Here is a 21,105-nt window from a genome sequence, read left to right as displayed (position 1 = left end):
AAATACAGCATCTGTGCTGTAACGTGACACTTTCTAAGGCTCCCATTGGCTCTCTAAAGCCGCCAGAAAGTGGAATGGGGTGTCTGCTGTCTCTGGGCAAAGAACAGCAGCAGAGTTTGTGAGTGGTCAGCCTGGGGACAGTGAGACTGAGATGCACATTCACGAGACTACTCCATTTTTTTCTTTCAGCCTTTGAATGAATACAACATTGCCCGGTTGGAATATTATCGCTATTTTACGAGAAAAATAGCATAAAAATTGATTTTAAACAGTGTTTGACATGCTTTGAAGTACGGTAATGGAATATTTTGACATTTCTGGTCACGAAATGAGCTCGCGCGTCACCCTTCGGATAGTGACCTGAACGCACAAACAAATCGGAGCTATTTGAATATAACTATGGATTATTTGGAAACAAAACAACATTTACATTTTACATTTTTACATTTTAGTCATTTAGCAGACGCTCTTATCCAGAGCGACTTACAGTAGTGAATGCATACATTTCATACAATTTCATACATTTCATACATTTTTTTTTTTTTTTTTTTTTTGTGCTGGCCCCCCGTGGGAATCGAACCCACAACCCTGGCGTTGCAAACACCATGCTCTACCAACTGAGCTACAGTTGGTAGAGCAGTTGTTGAAGTAGAAGTCCTGGGAGTGCATTCTGACGAAGAACAGCAAAGGTAATCCAATTTTTCTAATAGTAATTCTGAGTTTAGTGAGCCCCAAACTTGGTGGGTGTCAAAATAGCTAGCCGTGATGGCCGAGCTATGTACTCAGAATATTGCAAAATGTGCTTTCGCCGAAAGCTATTTTAAAATCTAACTCCGCGATGGCATAAAGGAGTTCTGAAACTATAATTCTTAAAATAATTGTTATGTATTTTGTGAACGTTTATCATGAGTAATTTAGTAAATTCACCGGAAGTTTTCGGTGGGTATGCTAGTTCTGCTAGCATACATCACATGCTAATGTAAAAAGCTAGTTTTTGATATAAATATGAACTTGATTGAACAAAACATGCATGTATTGTATAACATAATGTCCTAGGAGTGTCATCTGATGAAGATCATCAAAGGTTAGTGCTGCATTTAGCTGTGGTTTTGGTTTTTGTGACATATATGCTTACTTTGAAAATGGCTGTGTGATTATTTTTGGCAGGGTACTCTCCTGACATAATCTAATGTTTTGCTTTCGCTGTAAAGCCTTTTTGAAATCGGACAATGTGGTTAGATTAACGAGAGTCTTGTCTTTAAAATGGTGTAAAATAGTCATATGTTTGAGAAATTGAAGTTATAGCATTTTTGAGGTATTTGTATTTCGTGCCACGCTCTACCATTGGATATTGGTGAGGCGTTCCGCTAGCGGAACGTCTGTCCCTATTAACCTGTTAGGGCTAGGGGGCAGTATTGACACGGCTGGATAAAAAACATACCCGATTTAATCTGGTTACCACTCCTACCCAGTAACTAGAATATGCATATACTTATTACATATGGATAGAAAACACCCTAAAGTTTCTAAAACTGTTTGAATGGTGTCTGTGAGTATAACAGAACTCAAATGGCAGGTCAAAACCTGAGAGATTCCTTTACAGGAAGTGGCCTGTCTGACCATTTCTTGAACTTCTTTTCCATCTCTATCTTTTACTAAGGATCTCTGCTCTAACGTGACACTTCCTACGTCGTCCATAGGCGCTCAGAGCCCGGGAAAAAACAGAATGTCGTCATCCCAGCCCCAGGCTGAAACACATTATCGCCTTTCTCAAGTGGCCGATCAAGGGACTCTGGGCTTAGGCGCGTGACCCGACCACCCCCGCCTTTGTGATTTTTTCCTCTGTTTGCCGAAAAGGAGATTCCCTGTCGGAATATTATCGCTTTTCTACGAGAAAAATGGCGTAAAAATTGATTTTAAACAGCGGTTGACATGCTTCGAAGTACGGTAATGGAATATTTAGAATTTTTTTGTCACGAATTGCGCCATGCGCACGACCCTTCTTTACCATTTCGGATCGTGTCTGGAACGCACGAACAAAACGCCGCTATTCGGATATAACGATGGATTATTTTGGACCAAACCAACATTTGTTATTGAAGTAGCAGTCCTGGGAGTGCATTCTGACGATAATTGTTATGCTTTTTGTGAACGTTTATCGTGAGTAATTTAGTAAAATGTTAGCGAATTCCCCGGAAGTTTGCGGTGGGTATGCTAGTTCTGAACGTCACATGCTAATGTAAAAAGCTGGTTTTTGATATAAATATTAACTTGATTGAACAAAACATGCATGTATTGTATAACATAATGTCCTAGGGTTGTCATCTGATGAAGATCATCAAAGGTGAGTGCTGCATTTAGCTGTCTTCTGGGTTTTGGTGACATTATATGCTAGCTTGAAAAATGGGTGTCTGATTATTTCTGGCTTGGTACTCTGCTGACATAATCTAATGTTTTGCTTTCGTTGTAAAGCCTTTTTGAAATCGGACAGTGTGGTTAGATTAACGAGAGTCTTGTCTTTAAATAGCTGTAAAATAGTCATATGTTTGAGAAATTGAAGTAATAGGATTTTTAAGGTTTTGAAAATCGCGCCACAGGCTTCAAGTGGCTGTTACGTAGGTGGGACGAATTCGTCCCGCCTAGCCCATAGAGGTTAAACAGGTTACTACTCTGGCCCAGAAACTAGAATATGCATATTATTAGTAGATTTGGATAGAAAACACTCTGAAGTTTCTAAAACTGTTTTAAGGGTGTCTGTGAGTATAACAGAACTCATATGGCAGGCAGAAACCTGAGAAAATTCCAAGCAGGAAGAGGAAAGTCTGAGAATTGTAGTTCTTCTTTTGATTCTCTATCGAAGCTACAGTGTCTGTGGGGTGACGTTGCACTTCCTAAGGCTTCCATTGGCTGTCTAAAGCCTTGAGAAAGTGGTTTGAGCATTTTCCTCTCACTGGGCAGATAATAGGAGCTCAGTTACTGAGTGGTCTGCCTGGCAACAAAGGGATTGGATATGCTCGGTCCCGTGAGCGCGCCCCTCCTTCTTTTTCTTCTTGAATGAATATGCTATTGTCCGGTTGGAATATTATCGCAATTTTACGTTAAAAATACCATAAAGATTGATTTTAAACAGCGTTTGACATGCTTCTAAGTACGGTAATGGAACATTTTGACTTTTCGTCTCTCGTTCCGCGCTCGCGCGTTACCCTTTGGATAGTGACCTGAACGCACGAACAAAACGGAGGTATTTGTACATAAATATGGATTATTTCGAACAAAAACAACATTTCTTGTGGAAGTAGCAGTCCTGGGAGTGCATTCAGCAAAGGTAAGAGAATATTTCTAATACTAATTCTGAGTTTAGGTTGCCCCGAACTTGGCGGGTGTCTGAATAGCTCACCGTGATGGCTGAGCTATGTACTCAGAATATTGAAAAATGTGCTTTCTCCGTAAAGCTATTTTAAAATCTGACACAGCGGTTGCATCCAGGGGTAGTCTATCTATAATTCTTAAAATAATTGTTATATATTTTGTCAACGTTTATGATGAGTATTTTTGTAAATTGATGTGCACATTCACTGGACGTTTTGGTGGGAATACATTTTCTGAACATCACGCGCTAATGCTGTTTTTGGATATAAACATGAACTTTATCGAACAAAACATACATGTATTGTGTAACATAATGTCTTAGGAGTGTCATCTGATGAAGATCGTCAAAGGTTACTGCTTCATTTAGCTGTGTTTTGGGTTTTATTGACAGATGTCCTTGCTTGGAAAATGGCTGTGTGATTATTTTTGTCTTTGTACTCTCCTATCATAATCTAATATTTTGCTTTCACTGTAAAGCCTTTTTGAAATCGGACAATGTGGTTAGATTAACGAGAAGTTTATCTTTAAAATGGTGTAAAATAGTTGTGTGTTTGAGAAAGTTGAATTATGACATTTTGTTGTTTTTGAATTTTCCGCCCTGATATTTCACTGGCTGTGTCCCGCCTAGCCCATGGAAGTTAAGTAAATTTTCACTCCTGAACTTATTTAGGCTTGCCATAACAAAGTGGTTGAATACTTATTGACTCAAGACATTTCAGCTTTTCATTTTTTATTCATTTGTAAACATTTCTAAAACATAATTCCACTTTGACATTATGCTGCATTGTGTGTAGGCCAGTGACACAAAATGTCAATGTAATCCATTTTAAATTCAGGCTGTAACACAAGAAAATGTGGAAAAAGTCAAAGGGTGTAAGTACTTTCTGAAGTTATTGTACATGCACCATCAGAGAGCCAGTCATTTCCTGGTGCCCCTATCTGAGGGATAACCTGTGGGAGGGAGGAGGGAGCTAGGCAGCCAGCCTGGTGCTGATGGGGAAGGAAATGGGAGATGGAAGGAAAAGTCAGGGCATGGTCTCCCAGCAGCTCTCCTCCTCCTCCCCGTGATGCAGGTCAAAGACAGGCCCGGCCAGGAGGCTCTGCCTGGCCCTCAACCATCTGCCACAACCCCAGGAGCTGCCAGGACCCCCCCCCACACACACACACACACACACACACACACACACACACACACACACACACACACACACACACACACACACACACACACACACACACACACACACACACACACACACACACACACACAGAGACATAGCCTCAGAGCAGAGCAGCTTATCCCCCCAGCTCCATGCAGCCCAGCGCCCAGCCTTGGAGAAGAGAAAAACAGTCTGTCATTCACAGTGCATGCTACCATCACACATGCCAGTCATCCTGCCATTAATCATTTAATAATTAGTTGGGTGCTTATATTTGTCCTATTTCACACAAGTAAAAGTATGTATTATACACAAGTGTGGAAATGTATTTTTGCATTTCCCAACTCCCCCTGAGACACCCTCAGAGAGTGGGGTCACAGCCAGGGTCTGCCATTATCAACAACTGACCCTGGAGCAATTAGGGTTAAGTGTCTTGCTCAAGTTCACATCGAAGTGAAATATTGTAGTACCACTGTAGCTGCAGTTTCATGGCCAAGTTTGAGGACTGTTTATCTAGTTCTGTTACAGGGCCTATGCCATCCAAAGAGAGGAGGTGGGAGTAGAGAGGAGGGGCTAGGAGGGTGGTTAGGGTAACCCTGGGCCACAGGCGTCCCTCCCATCCCATCCCACTGCCTGCCCTGGCCCAGTCCCAGCCCTCCGAGCCCGGGGGGGAGGGGAGGGGGGCACTGGATGCCAAACCACCATGTGGAGTCTTAAGATAGCCTCTCTGGGGCAGTAACACAGAGGTATCATATCTCTGAGATCACTACCAAGACAAGATCCCAATAAAGGACACTGATTTACACCAACGCAAAGGGTGCCTGACTATGCACACAGACTCACACACACGCAGGCTATTCCATTAGTTAACATCCATCATATCCTCCTGATGAAGTCACCAGGGAACTCCCTCAGTAAGTCTCTCTGTAAATACAAACATGTATATTTAGGAGTGTAGCCATGCGAGAGGGATCCAGTTACTTAGGGGAGACGGGAGACTCAGGGTTTAAAATGAAAAGCTCTTAGTGGAGGTATCATCAGTGGAGTGACACCCTAGCCCTCCGAGAGCCGTCAGCGAGCGTCAGAGGCAAATTCCACGGATCCCTGCCACGTCCTCACCAATTCTCACTGCCATGCCGGAGGCGTCTCAACGTCTGTCACTCAGATGCCACCGAACAGGGATGGCAATGCATTATGGGAATGGTATCAGTGTCAATTGTTGTGTCCCAAATATCATTCTATTCCCTATATAGTGTACTACTTTTGACCAGAAAGTACTGCACTATATAGGGAATAGGGTGCCAATTGGGACGTAACCAGTGTCTGCCCACATGCTAATGGTGCTAACAATATGTCAATACCCTTACAGTCTTTATACTGAGGTCCTCGTAGTGAGGGGTCTTGGAGTGTTGTCAAGTGGAGACCTTTTCTTATAATCTGCCTAATTTTATATTATTAGTACACTGGTCAGACTAATAGTTGGCTGTGCTTAAAACAGGTGAGAATAAGATGAGTGAGTAAGGTCGTTTGTGTTTGTGAAGTGTGAATGAAGAACAGAAGAGCATTATGAATGGTGTGAGAGTGATCCCCTCTCCAGTGGGCTTTATCCCTATTGATCAGGGAACCACCGCCACACCCAGGGTGAGTACAGATAACACTTCCATTCAACAACACACACAGCATTAACCAGGTCTAAGTGTGATAAAGTCACACCATCAGATAGTGTTAAAAGAACAGCTAATGAGTCCTGACGAGGGACAGGCCAATTAGGACTCATCAAGTCCTGCTCTTCTCCTCTGATGTGCCAACAAACACCCCAAATCACCCCAATCCACAGACTGATCACTGATCCATCAGGAGGTGCCACCAATACAACATGGACAACAACATGTTAGCTGACGACAGAACAGGCTAGAGGAGACACTCCTTCACTAGTGGCCACTAGACTTCGGGAAGTAGAGGGTGAAAAATAGGCAAAGAGCCACTGATTCTAACCTCTAATCACTGACATTTGACCTCTAGAATTTATCTAGTGGACATTATTGTCCCTGTATCCAAGAGCCACACATGGGGGGGGTTAGGTCTAAGGACTGAGTGAAGCAGGGCCAGGGCAGGTTCAGGCTGGGGGCTGGAAGCTGAGGGCCAACAGTGAGCTCCCTGGCCTCTGAATGGTCTCCAGTTCCCTGTGCTACCTCCTGGCTGTTCCTTAATGACACCTGTGGCTCTGATGAGTGGGCCCCTGAACGGCCATAAATAAGGGCCGGGACATGTGATCGCGAGATATGGTTCTCTGCCTGTCACAACTTTCACCGCAAACTGAGCACCTGATACATCCCCAGCCCCCAGAGGTAGGGACCAGCATATTTCTCCCCTGCATTGGAAATCAATGAGCAGCAAATAATTTATGGAAAATATACTCCGTGTTGAATTACTGTCAGTGGATGCCGGGGTATACAGGAACATGAATGCACAAATCATACACCAATGACGTAAATGTAAATGTAAAATGTAATGCAGGAAGCAGGCGGACAGGGACAGGGGAGGTGTGTGTGTGTGTGTGTGTGTGTGTGTGTGTGTGTGTGTGTGTGTGTGTGTGTGTGTGTGTGTGTGTGTGTGTGTGTGTGTGTGTGTGTGTGTGTGTGTGTAAGCAATGACTTTCATAAGAGCCATTCACAACTTAATTTCCACTTCTTGGGACGATAACAGAGTAGAAAAAAAAACGTTTTGTTATAACTGCTTTTAGATTCCATTTGAATCTATTTCCAGAATCTCCAGTGCTCCCTGAGCTCCTTAAAAGATGAGTTGTCTTTCCCTGTTGACCCACTTAGCTGCTATTGATATTGGTATTGATTCTATCCGTTCTTACTGTCACAACACAGGGTAACGATGAGAAAGGATGAGTTGAGCTTTATTGTCTCTGAAAATAATCAGAGGCAACAGTATCATAGCTAGACATTCACTGAGAAAACAGATACAGGGCCATCTATCTGGAAAGAAGATATCAACAGAGAGAAACAACCCAAAAAGCAATGTTCCAAAGAGCAGGTTTGTATTCAGTAGCAAAATGTTTTGCAACAGATAGCAAAAATCTCTGTCCCAGTTTCACTGTGTTTAAAAATGTTTTCTACCCACTGAACATGACCCAGAGCACAACTCCCTGTGAACGCTAGAATGTGGAAGAGAGGAGGAGAGGAGCGTGTGCTGGGGGCCGATGGTAGGGTGTCTGGGGTCCTGTAGGGCTGCTGATTTACGACAGGCAGGGCGTAGGACTCCCACTCCCTCTGATCAGGGCTCCAAGGGAGTCCCTCTGTTATTCTCCCCCCTCTGTGAAGCTTCCAGGCTTGAAACTGACAGAGCCATCCTTGACCTCCCTCCCCCAGCCTCCCCAGCCAACCGCCTCGCTAACTCACAACAACATTTGTCATGTTCCCACATTATAAATCATTCCAGACAAAGTGAGCCTGATAACTGTAGCATTTCAGGAGGATGGTGCTCCTCTCTGATCTCCATGCCAGACAGCCCACAGGCCACATAGACCACCAGGCCTGTCCTGTCCACCCATTGACCCAGGAGGGTACCCCTGGAGGTTAGCCCTTAGCTTTAGCCCTAGCCTTAGCTTTAGACTAGCCTAGCCACTAGCATCAGCCAACAGCATTAGCCAACAACTACAGCATTAGGCTAGCCGATAGCATTACCCAACAGCTATAGCATTAGGCTAGCCACTAGCATTAGCCAACAGCTATAGCATTAGGCTAGCCTCTAACAAATCTAAAACCCCTTTCTCACAGTGTAAAGGCTGCAGCTACTGAACTGAGGGGCCCTCATGGGCCTTGGGGCCACTCATACACATACACAGCAGCTCCACAAATATCATTTTCAATTTCCCATAGTCATTCAACACTAAAACAAAGTGGTGGAAACAAAGTGACTGTGGCGGTGTCATGGGAAATCTATGTGACAAGAGTAAGAATATGTTTGTTTAAACCTGCCTGGCAAATGAATGTTTATTTTACCTCTGACTCTCTGTCTGTGTTGGTGTGGCCCGGGATCCTAGAACCTATAAAGGAAAATAAATAGGTTTACTAACTATTACAATCCTGAGACAGATACACTAACATCTTGTTTTCATTATTTCTATTGAAACATACATAGATAATTACAGTACATACAGTACATCAATGTTGCATCGACATCTAATAAAAAGTAGATAGTATATAAATGTTGACTCACTAAATCACTACAAAATGTAGGTGAACATGTGTTGTCATGACATAAAATATGACTATGTTAACGACACTAACAGGATGCGTTGTGTGATACAGACAGGGGTCGTCCTGCATGGGGGTCTTCCCCCAGACCCCCCCCCCCACACACACACACACAGTAACTCAGGGCAGATTTATCACCTGAAGGGTTAAGGGTGGGACACAGGCAAAGGACAGCTTCAGGGGGCAGCTGATCCAGGGAAGTTTACTTTTACGTGTTTTCTTTTCTCCCTTTGGAAAACAACGAGTTCAACTTCACACAGGTTGCTCTCTGAGAACAAAGTCCATAAAGCAGCTAGAAGGACATCTGCATTCCAAATGGCACCTTTTCCCCTACGTAGTGAACTACTTTTGACTCCAGCCCAATGGGCCCTGGTCACAAGTAGTGCCCTATAAAAGGAATAGGGTGCCATTTGGGACATACCGTAGGAGGAGGTAGGTAGCTCTATGCAGCCACATGTCTGAGGAGTAATGTGATCCTGAGGGGTTTGACTGACCGCTGTTAACTTTTATTACAGTAAATACTACCAGTCACTTCTCTCATGTCTCACAGAGCCCCGGCTGGGTTTACGTTCAGCTTGTGTTTGATTAACCCCTGTGATACACTCTAGGCCCATTTGTACATACCCAGTACATACTTAAATGAAATACAAATGTCCAACCCATAAAAATGTATAAATACGTAGGCCTGCATATATAGACAGGACATAAATGCAGTGCCGAATACAGGTTATGAAAACATTCAGGAATGTACAGACAATCCTTCTGTTAGGTACTTCCATAGACAAACATGTAAAGAAAACACATATATAAGCTTATACACAAATGCAGGAACACACAAACAAAACACAGCCCTCTACTAATCACTGTTCTGTGGTAATGGCAGCCTGTGTTGTGTTTCTGTGTGTGATGAGAGAGAGGCCTATGCAGACAGATATGCAGGCAGGCAGTGTGTGGATGAGGAGATCAGTGAGGTAGAGCTCCTGATTGATAAACTCCCTATCTGGCTATTTACAATCTGGCTGCAGAAGAGGCAGCTTTCGCCAGACAGAAAAGCAATTAATCTGCAAACGAGCTGGGGAGCAGCCGGTCTGAGCATTGGAGCCTCCTACCGCCGCCGCTCTGGAGGAGAGATAAGGCTGCAGACGGCTATTTATTGTACAATTTAATTAAGTGCTTGTTAACGCTAGTTATCTTAACAGTCACAAAATTACCGTTGTAATGCATTTTGTTTGAGGAAAAATGGAGAGGGTTGGAGCACTTTATGAAAGAGCAGGGCACAGCTTGCCTTCATTTGAAATCCCAGTATAAATTCAGAGAGGAGGGAGGTGGATGCCACAATGATCTAAGCTCAGGCGCTAATGGTTATTTAATATGGCCATCAGCGGTCCCAAGTCCCCAGCATACGGCGCTCGCACAATAGCCTCCAAACCCTCTTTAACACTTATTTGAGATGACAGGAAAAATGAAACCGTTTGTGCTTTCAATGGAAAAGCAATCATTGGTACATTATACTCCGCTTGCCCTATCATGCTAATGCTCGGTAAAAATGTCACCAAATGTATTTAAAGGGCTGATGGAGTGTTGCCGTTTGATTCCTGTTGCCCGCCTGATTAATAAAAACCTTCAATTTGTATGTAAATGCAACCTGGGGCTCATATCATCCGCACACCTGCACCTGGAGAAAAATAATAAACTAAAGTTTAATGCGGCAATTATGAGAGTTTATAGGGATTGTGAAGGAGCGGAGAAGAGTAAGCGATCGGCGGGCAGAGCGGGCGAGTGGCAGAGAGAGTCATTGGCTGGCCTGGTGATGAGGGCTCACAGAGCGGGGCGACCCGGACGAACCCGCTACAGGAGTACCCCGATGCACAAACATAACCTCAGCTCAGCTCTGAATGACTGGAAAAACAAGATGGCCACCAATGCAGCACAAAACCACACAAGCAGATGCTGCACTATAATGGGCACTTCTATTGCGGCATACTAAATGCTGCTGTTCTGTTATCTTGAGCCATGTTGCAATGCAGATGATTAAATATAGATGTAAATGATATTATATAAGCATGGAATTAACATATCTTAGGGCACAGTGGTCTTTTTTTCTTTTTCAAGTAGCCAGTATTGTGCATTGACTGATGAAAATGTCAAAATGCATTGTGGTCATTTTATTTCAAAATCCTGTCCTTCCCTGTAGGCTATTATATTTCTGTCAATGGAGATATATCTGAATCACAATACTTGGCATAAAAACATGCTTGGGCCTATTATCGCTCAGCATGTGAACAGTATTGACATACCGTCAAGCTGTCCATAGCGACTTTGCCCCAGTAATTGATTTGTGTATTCTGTTGTTACTTTTCTTTTCTTCTTTTACATCATACATCTCCAGCCTCACACCCGCATTCTCTCCCAGAACAAAGTCAAAGTCTATTGACTAATGCAAGTGGAGTAAAAGATTGCAGTGCCAAAGATTAAAGGCGGTAGTGTTGACTGAGCCACAGAGGGTGGCTGCCTGCAGCGTTCAGCTCACCCACACCTATACAGGCCTCCCTCTTCAATGTACTTCCCTGACTGGGCTCAACAGCACAATGTCTCACCTTGATCACTCTGACCTGTCTGGTTCTGCACTCCTCAGGCAGGCTGTGTGTGGGTGTGTGTGTGTGTGTGTGTGTGTGTGTGTGTGTGTGTGTGTGTGTGTGTGTGTGTGTGTGTGTGTGTGTGTGTGTGTGTGTGTGTGTGTGTGTGTGTGTGTGTGTGTGTGTGTGTGTGTGCGTGCGTGGGTGCGTGGGTGCGTGCGTGTGTGCGTGCGTGCCTAATAATAATAATTTGTTGGGTGCTTATATTTTTCCTAATCATTTGGTGGAGGGGCCCCCCAGCCTGCTGAATATATTGACAGACACCCTCCTTGCTCTGTAGACAACTCTGATGCTCTACTGAGTTCTGACCAAAACAATAAAGCCTGTTCACACAGTGATGCAACAATCAGGCTTGAGTAGAAAGGCCAACAAAACAACAACCACAGGCCACACATTGGTAAACCATCTGACACAAAGAAAGACTGGCATTAAAAATGAAGCACTGAATAAATAACTAAACTTGTTGTTGTCATCTGAGCACCCCAGTATGCTTGATGGCATCCAATGGCCCAAACACAACAGACAGGGACCTACAGTCCTTGAGAAGGAATCTGAATATGGTGATTTTCATATGAAAAGTCTGAAAACGTTTTATTCTGTGACTGACTAGACTGAAGTGATGCGTTGAGACGATGATAATAGTTATCTGCTGTGATTATCTGCTGGGCTGTATAATGGAGATACAGCCGTGTGGACCAACTCTGGTAGAGGCTACATCCAAAATGGAACCCTATTCCCAATGGGCCCTGGTCAAAAGTAGTGTACTATATAGGGAATAGGGTGTCATTTGGGATGCACAGTGAGGAAGAAGAAGAAGGTCTCTGCCTGCCTGCCTGCCTTCTCTCAAGTCTGTGCAGTGTAAATCCCAACCAGGCTAATGGCTTTAGACAGACGCCATTCACCCAGCCTAATCTCCAAGTCTTTCTGAAAATAACTTCTTTTTGCACCTGTTTGTAGATTGGATTTTACAGATCACAACGGCAAGGCAATAGCACTCCATCAAGTGTTCTTCTCATGAGAAGCGTATCGTGATCTCTAATAATATTCTGTATACGCTTTACCCAAGCGCTACCTTTAAATGTGATGGCGTATTAATATTAATATTTATGGACTGTTGAGGAGAGAGTGAACCCGCCACCGAGCCGTCGCTGTCGACGTCTGAGAGAGAAGAGACTCTGTACAAACTTCCATTAATTCCTATGGAGGGGAAAGTCCAAATTAATTCCTATTCACATTTTAATGCATTTATGCTAATGCTAGGTGAGAGGGAATGGAGAGGGAACGGGGGCTAAGCCCACAAAAGGAAAAAGGGGGTTAGAGTTGACTTCTGCACCTGAGTTCTCCCACATGGGAAACAGGCTCAGAACCAGGCCCTTCACTGCCCTTACAGACAACACTATTTACATACAGGACCGCTTCCAACTGCCAAGTACTGCCACCATGCAGTCAAATAAACATTACAATGCAGAATGAATTATGGATTGAGTGATATTGACATCCATGTGTAAGAATATGAAGCAATTTGTAAACTATTTGTAAACACCTTTCGATACATGACCCAGGAAGGACTAAACAATTATAAATCCTTTATAGAATAACTCAGTACTGGTACTCCTCGTATATAGCCTTGTCATTGTTTTTATTGTGTTACTATTTCCTTTTTATTTAGCAAAAATTTGTTGTACTTTCTTAACTCTGTAATGTTGGGAACAGGCTTGTAAGTAAGCGTTTCACTGTAAAGTCTACACCTATTGTATTTGGTGCATGTGACCAACAACATTTGATTTAATTTGATACCAGAAGAACAGTCAAGGTGAAATACAATGACAACAACATTCCCTATACAACCAGACACCGGTGTAGAAACTATTTCTGGACCATTGCATCCACTCTGATCATCATCTGATGAGAAATCCCATACACACACCTCTGGTCTAGTTACTGCTCCCCTCCACCTAGCCTGGCTGCACCAGAGACTCAAGTCCATCCATTCTGCTTTGTCCAGCCTGCTTAACCAGCCACCATTGAGCTGAGGCAAACACAAATAGATTGCCCTGGTAGTGAGCCTCGCCTCACCAACCTACTCCAACCATGCTGCTTTACAGAAGTAATCATTACATATTTACTTGGAGGACAAACGCATGGTCTCTCCTGATGGCCAGGCCTGCGTCCCAAAACTGCACCATATTCCCTCTATAGTGCACTACTTTTGAAAGGGCTCTAGTCAAAAGTGGTTCATTGTATGGGGAATAGGGTACCATTTTGGACGCATCCCTAGTTTCCTATTCGTTAATGTCTCTGTGTTGACACCTAGGGGGTAATTGTCATTAATTGCGCTCATTTGGGCGGCAGGTCAGGCTAATCGAAGCGCAGGTGTTTGGGACAACCAGTGATTATCTCTTAAACAGAGATTGGATAAAAACAAGAGTGATCTCCCCATCATAGAACCACACCACCACCACACATGACGGCTGTCCATTGTTTCTGCTTCTAACACACATTAGGAGGTCATTTTGCCTCTCGACATAGAGAAATATCACTGTGAAATAGAGATGTATGAGCACCTCTACATTTCTGCACTGTGTAGAGGAGTGTGTTTGGAAGTCTGGGTGTCACTGGAATTAATGAGACCTTTATACACAGACTAAGTGAGTTTAATTGAAGAATGAGGACCCAAAGAGGATGCACCATTTCATCTCACCTCCGTCCATCTGCTAGACTGAATCATTATCTGATTATTATCTTGTGATTATATCATTCAACGACTATAGATAGACAGTATTTATTATGAATACGTTAAGAGCCATGACGTTAGTGTAGAAAATGTTAAACAATTACAAGACAGCATGCTCCTGTCCATATTCCCAACTAATTAGAATGCACAAAACATATCAATATTTTCTGGGCTATTTTCAGGGGCAGCACACATCACCTCTCCCCAGCAGTACCTCTCCCCAGCAGTACCTCTCCCCAGCAGTACCTCTCCCCAGCAGTACCTCTCCCCAGCAGTACATCTCCCCAGCAGTACCTCTCCCCAGCAGTATATCTCCCCAGCAGTATATCTCCCCAGCAGTACCTCTCCCCAGCAGTACCTCTCCCCAGCAGTACCTCTCCCCAGCAGTACCTCTCCCCAGCAGTACATCTCCCCAGCAGTATATCTCCCCAGCAGTACCTCTCCCCAGCAGTACCTCTCCCCAGCAGTATCTCTGCCCAGCAGTATTTCTCCCCAGCAGTATATCTCCCCAGCAGTACCTCTCCCCAGCAGTATATCTCCCCAGCAGTACCTCTCCCCAGCAGTACCTCTCCCCAGCAGTACCTCTCCTCAGCAGTATATCTCCCCAGCAGTACCTCTCCCCAGCAGTATATCTCCCCAGCAGTAACTCTCCCCAGCAGTATCTCTGCCCAGCAGTATTTCTCCCCAGCAGTATATCTCTCCGGCAGTATCTCTGCCCAGCAGAATATCTCGCATGCAGTACCTCTCACCAGCAGAACCTCTCCACAGCAGTACCTCTCCCCAGCAGTATCTCTCCCCAGCATTACCTCTCCCCAGCAGTATATCTCTCCAGCAGTATCTCTCCCCAGCAGTATCTCTCCCCAGCAGTATCTCTCCCCAGCAGTATCTCTCCCCAGCAGTATCTCTCCCCAGCAGTATATCTCCCCAGCAGTATCTCTCCCCAGCAGTATATCTCTCCAGCAGTATCTCTCTCCAGCAGTATCTCTCCCCAGCAGTATCTCTCCCCAGCAGTATCTCTCCCCAGCAGTATATCTCCCCAGCAGTACCTCTCCCCAGCAGTAAATCTCCCCAGCAGTACCTCTCCCCAGCAGTACATCTCCCCAGCAGTACCTCTCCCCAGCAGTACATCTCCCCACCATTACCTCTCCCCAGCATTACCTCTCCCCAGCAGTATATCTCCCCAGCAGTATATCTCCCCAGCAGTACCTCTCCCCAGCAGTACCTCTCCCCAGCAGTAAATCTCCCCAGCAGTACCTCTCCCCAGCAGTATATCTCCCCAGCAGCATATCTCCCCAGCAGTACCTCTCCCCAGCAGTATATCTCCCCAGCAGTACCTCTCCCCAGCAGTACCTCTCCCCAGCAGTACCTCTCCCCAGCAGTATCTCTGCCCAGCAGTATTTCTCCCCAGCAGTATATCTCCCCAGCAGTACCTCTCCCCAGCAGTATATCTCCCCAGCAGTACCTCTCCCCAGCAGTATCTCTCCCCTGCAGTACCTCTCCTCAGCAGTATATCTCCCCAGCAGTACCTCTCCCCAGCAGTATATCTCCCCAGCAGTACCTCTCCCCAGCAGTATCTCTGCCCAGCAGTATTTCTCCCCAGCAGTATATCTCTCCGGCAGTATCTCTGCCCAGCAGAATATCTCGCATGCAGTACCTCTCACCAGCAGAACCTCTCCACAGCAGTACCTCTCCCCAGCAGTATCTCTCCCCAGCATTACCTCTCCCCAGCAGTATATCTCTCCAGCAGTATCTCTCCCCAGCAGTATCTCTCCCCAGCAGTATCTCTCCCCAGCAGTATCTCTCCCCAGCAGTATATCTCCCCAGCAGTATCTCTCCCCAGCAGTATATCTCTCCAGCAGTATCTCTCCCCAGCAGTATCTCTCCCCAGCAGTATCTCTCCCCAGCAGTATATCTCCCCAGCAGTACCTCTCCCCAGCAGTAAATCTCCCCAGCAGTACCTCTCCCCAGCAGTACATCTCCCCAGCAGTACCTCTCCCCAGCAGTACCTCTCCCCAGCAGTAAATCTCCCCAGCAGTACCTCTCCCCAGCAGTATATCTCCCCAGCAGCATATCTCCCCAGCAGTACCTCTCCCCAGCAGTATATCTCCCCAGCAGTACCTCTCCCCAGCAGTATCTCTCCCCAGCAGTACCTCTCCCCAGCAGTATATCTCCCCAGCAGTATATCTCCCCAGCAGTATATCTCCCCAGCAGTACATCTCCCCAGCAGTATATCTCCCCAGCAGCATATCTCCCCAGCAGTATCTCTCCCCAGCAGTATATCTCCCCAGCAGTATATCTCCCCAGCAGTACCTCTCCCCAGCAGTATCTCTCCCCAGCAGTACCTCTCCCCAGCAGCATATCTCCCCAGCAGTACCTCTCCCCAACAGTATCTCTCCCCAGCAGCATATCTCCCCAGCAGTACCTCTCCCCAGCAGTATCTCTCCCCAGTAGTATCTCTCCCCCAACAGAACCTCTCCCCACCATTCCCTCTCCCCAGCAGTATCTCTCCCCAGAAGTACCTCAGTAGTAAGTTAAATGACGGTATCTGTACTCTATAGGAAGATCAATGTGCACTCTCCCCTGCAGCTGATGCTCTGCACAAACCCTGAGACTGACATGCCTGTGTCACTGACACACAGAAAGGTAACAAAAAGCCCTTTTATAACCCAAAGCTGTGTGTATACGCCACATGGGCAGAGCGCAGACACACGGCACAAACATCCTCAATCTGCCCTAATGCCACAGCAGCATGCATAGTCTACTTCAAACATAACAACTCAGCTACATCACCTCAAAAAGGCTGTTTACCGTCTTCTTGCTAATTGACTCAGTCATATGTGCCCTCTACAAGCGCAAACAGAAAGGGACGTGTGTGTGTGTGTGTGTGTGTGTGTGTGTGTGTGTGTGTGTGTGTGTGTGTGTGTGTGTGTGTGTGTGTGTGTGTGTGTGTGTGTGTGTGTGTGTGTGTGTGTGTGTGTGTGTGTGTGTGTGTGTAGAGGAAAACACACAGCAGCAGCTGTACCATTAGCTGGATGTTTGAACAACCAGATATCACAGTCTCACGTCATTTCTTGGACAAACGTTTATTTGTGACGAGAAAACTGACATCATCTTCCAACGTTCTGTATTTCCCCACACCACGTACCTCCACATGAGATACACAGTGATTTTAGCCCAGGAAGAGTGGGAGTCACAAAACCCTGATGGTGGCCCAACAACCAAATCTACCATCATGCACCATGGCAGCCCAAGCATCAATCATGTTCAACAATTGGAACTAGTTAGTGCAAGTATTTTAACTGACGAGTCCAGGTATAATTAATGTAAAACACAGTCTTGGTAAAAAGGAAAAAACTATGTTCACCTTTGTCTCATGTACTGTATCTGTATTCTACCTGCTGGAATGTACTGTCCTCTCAGTCTACCTGAACAGAGACACTATATGGGAGTGGCAGCAGTGCCAGTAGAAAGCTATGTGTACTGTCCTCTCAGTCTACCTGAACAGAGACACTATATGGGAGTGGCAGCAGTGCCAGTAGAAAGCTATGTGTACTGTCCTCTCAGTCTACCTGAACAGAGACACTATATGGGAGTGGCAGCAGTGCCAGTAGAAAGCTAGCCAAAGCCTGGGAGAAGACAGATGGCATGCGAAAATCAGTAACCTCGCTCACAACATCGCCCATTTTGTGAACAAATGAATCTGCTTTGAAAGTGTGTGTATGAGCGATCTGCTGACCTGCTCTTCCCATATGAATATCCTCCCTCCGCCTCCCTCCCTGTGTGTGTGTGTGTGTGTGTGTGTGTGTGTGTGTGTGTGTGTGTGTGTGTGTGTGTGTGTGTGTGTGTGTGTGTGTGTGTGTGTGTGTGTGTGTGTGTGTGTGTGTGTGTGTGTGTGTGTGTGTTTTATGGCAGTTGATGCGGGCGCTCCTGTGTGCTTTGATGTTTAATTCAGGGGCCCTGGCCCCTCAGAGGCAGAGGTAGAAGGGAGGAGAGGAGAGCGTGGGTGTGTGGGGACGGGAACTCACCAGGCAAGGCACAGGAGCGCTGGAACTCAGGCTTTTACCCTGACAAATATGGCAGTGTTACATACAGGCACACACACACCACACACAGTCTTCAATCCTGTTACTAGGCCACATAATGTGATGGCAGAGCCAGGTGAGGGGCGGGGCAGGGGCAGGGGCGGAGCCAGAGCCAGGGGAGGTGGACACTGAGAAGGAGGGTGATATATAATACATTATGGAACCACTAACAGTCTGGTGAGCATGAACGACTTGGACCTGGTCCTCATCCTCCCATCTCCCCTCTCCCTCATCTCCCTCCTCTCCCTCCTCTCCCCCATCCTCAGCCCTCTCCTCAGGCAGCTGGTGAAGGTGTTAAGCTGTTAGCCACAATCAAAGACTATTATTGTCTTCATTACCATCAAACTGCTACACTACGCTACCTTCACAATCCCTTTTCCTTCTTTTCTCCTACTCTCTCTCTGTCTTTCTCCCTCTATCTGTCTCTCTACTACTCCCTCTCTCTCTCTCTCCCTCTATCTGTCTCTCTCCCTCTCTCATCACATCAAGTGCACTCTGAGATTTATTCTAGCGGGGAACAGCTCCAGCAAGGGGCTGGTGTTAGCAATTTATGGTTTAATAAGACTTACATAAGTCTTGCAGGTGTGCTTTACGTCCCCCACCTCAGCCCATTTGGAGGATTTATGGGAGGCCTTTGGATTGCTGGCTGATTTAGAAGGCCTTTCTCCTGTCTCATCTCCTTGGTCTCTACACTGTCCCGGGTCCCAGCCACAGACAGCCATCAGCCCTCCATGTGTGTGTGTGTGTGTGTGTGTGTGTGTGTGTGTGTGTGTGTGTGTGTGTGTGTGTGTGTGTGTGTGTGTGTGTGTGTGTGTGTGTGTGTGTGTGTGTGTGTGTGTGTGTCTGCTACACACCCTACACTACACTCGTCAGCCAGGGTTTGACTGGGGACATGACTAACACTGCCAAGGAAAAAGAGAAAGAGAAAATCACAACAGGAAAGCTATGTCTGACTCTGCATATGACTCTCTTCTATATACTGTATGTATGTACACTCCTGCAATGCATTGTGGGAGCTGGTCCTGTTATAATGTAAGCACTGAGGCACAAATCAGAATGACATATGAGTGGGGACGGAGTCCCATGAAGTGAATATGTCAATGATGACTAAATCAGAACTGGTAGGAAAAGCTGGCTGAATCTCTGATGTGTTGTTCAAATCTTATACATTGATAAATCTCATACAACTGCATTGATAGGCAGGAGTGAATAGACAGCCTTTTGGCTGGCCTTTTGAACCTCTACCATTTAAGATACACACAGAAACACACACATGCAATCACACTCTCACACACCCTTACACACAATTGCCTTTCACGATGACAATGAAAAAGGGCCCTGAATGGAAATACTATGTGTAGCCAAATATGTATTCATGTGCTGAATCAGGCCTCAGCTGTTTGTCTTTAATATGGCAACTAAGAACACAGCTCTAATCATCTCCAACAGCCTCTACTACAATATCCCACTGTTGCACGCTTCTGACTCTGACATGCATGTAAAGCACAGTGGCGTCTGAAAGCAAGGCTGGCTGATGAAAAATGGTGCAATCTCCATCCCCACTGGTGACTGGTAATTGCTCATCTGGGTAGGTACTAATTGACAATGATCTTTGACCTCTCTGTTTTTGTTATTTATCCAACCGCACATGGTGGTCCAAAGACTGCAATAAAATACCAAGGTATTGGCGAGTGCATGTGGAAATTTTAATTAGATTAGAGGTAAACCTGAAAATATTTTGAATTTCATACATTTCATGCATTTAATACCATTTTCCATTTTCAATAGGTATAGCGCTAGTTATGCATATAGCGAACAACAATGAAAATAGTGGAAGTGTGTTACCTAGATTATTTCCTGGCATAATAAATATGGAAGGGATAATCAGACTGAAGTTTGCCTTCAAAAAGCTCCTCACATCACAAGATAATGACATTTCCTGCATCTCTAGACAGCGATAACGTAACCACATATGAAGTCATCAATAATACAACAAGTCATTTAAGTCCAACCAGCCAGAGTACACAGAGGCAATCCCTGAGATCTGGGATGTATTGTCAGGAACTAGAGGATGGCAGGGGGATGTGATGCTGAACTTCTGGGTTGTCAAACGCACGCGTGTACGCACACAAAAACAGTGGAGGACAGGCCCACTCTGCCCAGTGAGTTAACGTGGAACTAGGGGTCTGGCGTTTGGGCACACACACGGACACCGGGCACTCTCCTCCATCCTCCACTCCATCAGTCTGTCTGTCCGGCTCTGCCTGCCTGCCTGCCTTCCGACCGTCACCACTCCAAAGCCACCAGGGACCCGCCATTCTCATGCAACAATGCAAAAAAAACTCATTACCATCCTCTAAATATGCATGAATAAAAGCCTGAATAACCATGGCCAGTTGTCACCTGAAGACTGGCCTTTTACTGTCCAATAAGCAAACATATCCATCTCCTGGACTGATAGGCCTCATAAAGGAGGTCCTCTTCCCTGCTACCACCTTTTTCCCTGGAGCGTCGCAAAGAAAGGGAATTTTGAAATGCTAAATAAGGAAACCTGGAACAGGCAACGGAGGGTGTGGGGGGGTTGAAATCAGTCATGTTGAGTGACATTTTTCAAATCCGTGCATCTTATCCTGGGTAAGATATTCTTATCCGACTGTCATAGGATGTGACATGACATACCCAAAGCCGCTGGATGAGAGGGTGATTGCACAGTGCTTAACAGACAACACACGCCACTGCACACCGTTACCGCACTGTTTGATTTCAACAGGAACCGGTGGAGGGAAGGCGTACTTACATGATCATACTGGCTTAGTCAATATGTGCTTTTGTTGCTCTAACCTGTAGGAAAACTGC

Source organism: Salmo salar, chromosome ssa11, assembly GCF_905237065.1.
Source record: "Salmo salar chromosome ssa11, Ssal_v3.1, whole genome shotgun sequence".
NCBI classification, from domain to species: domain Eukaryota; kingdom Metazoa; phylum Chordata; class Actinopteri; order Salmoniformes; family Salmonidae; genus Salmo; species Salmo salar.
The sequence above is the reverse complement of the archived record's forward strand: the minus strand, read 5'-3'. Positions refer to the sequence as shown.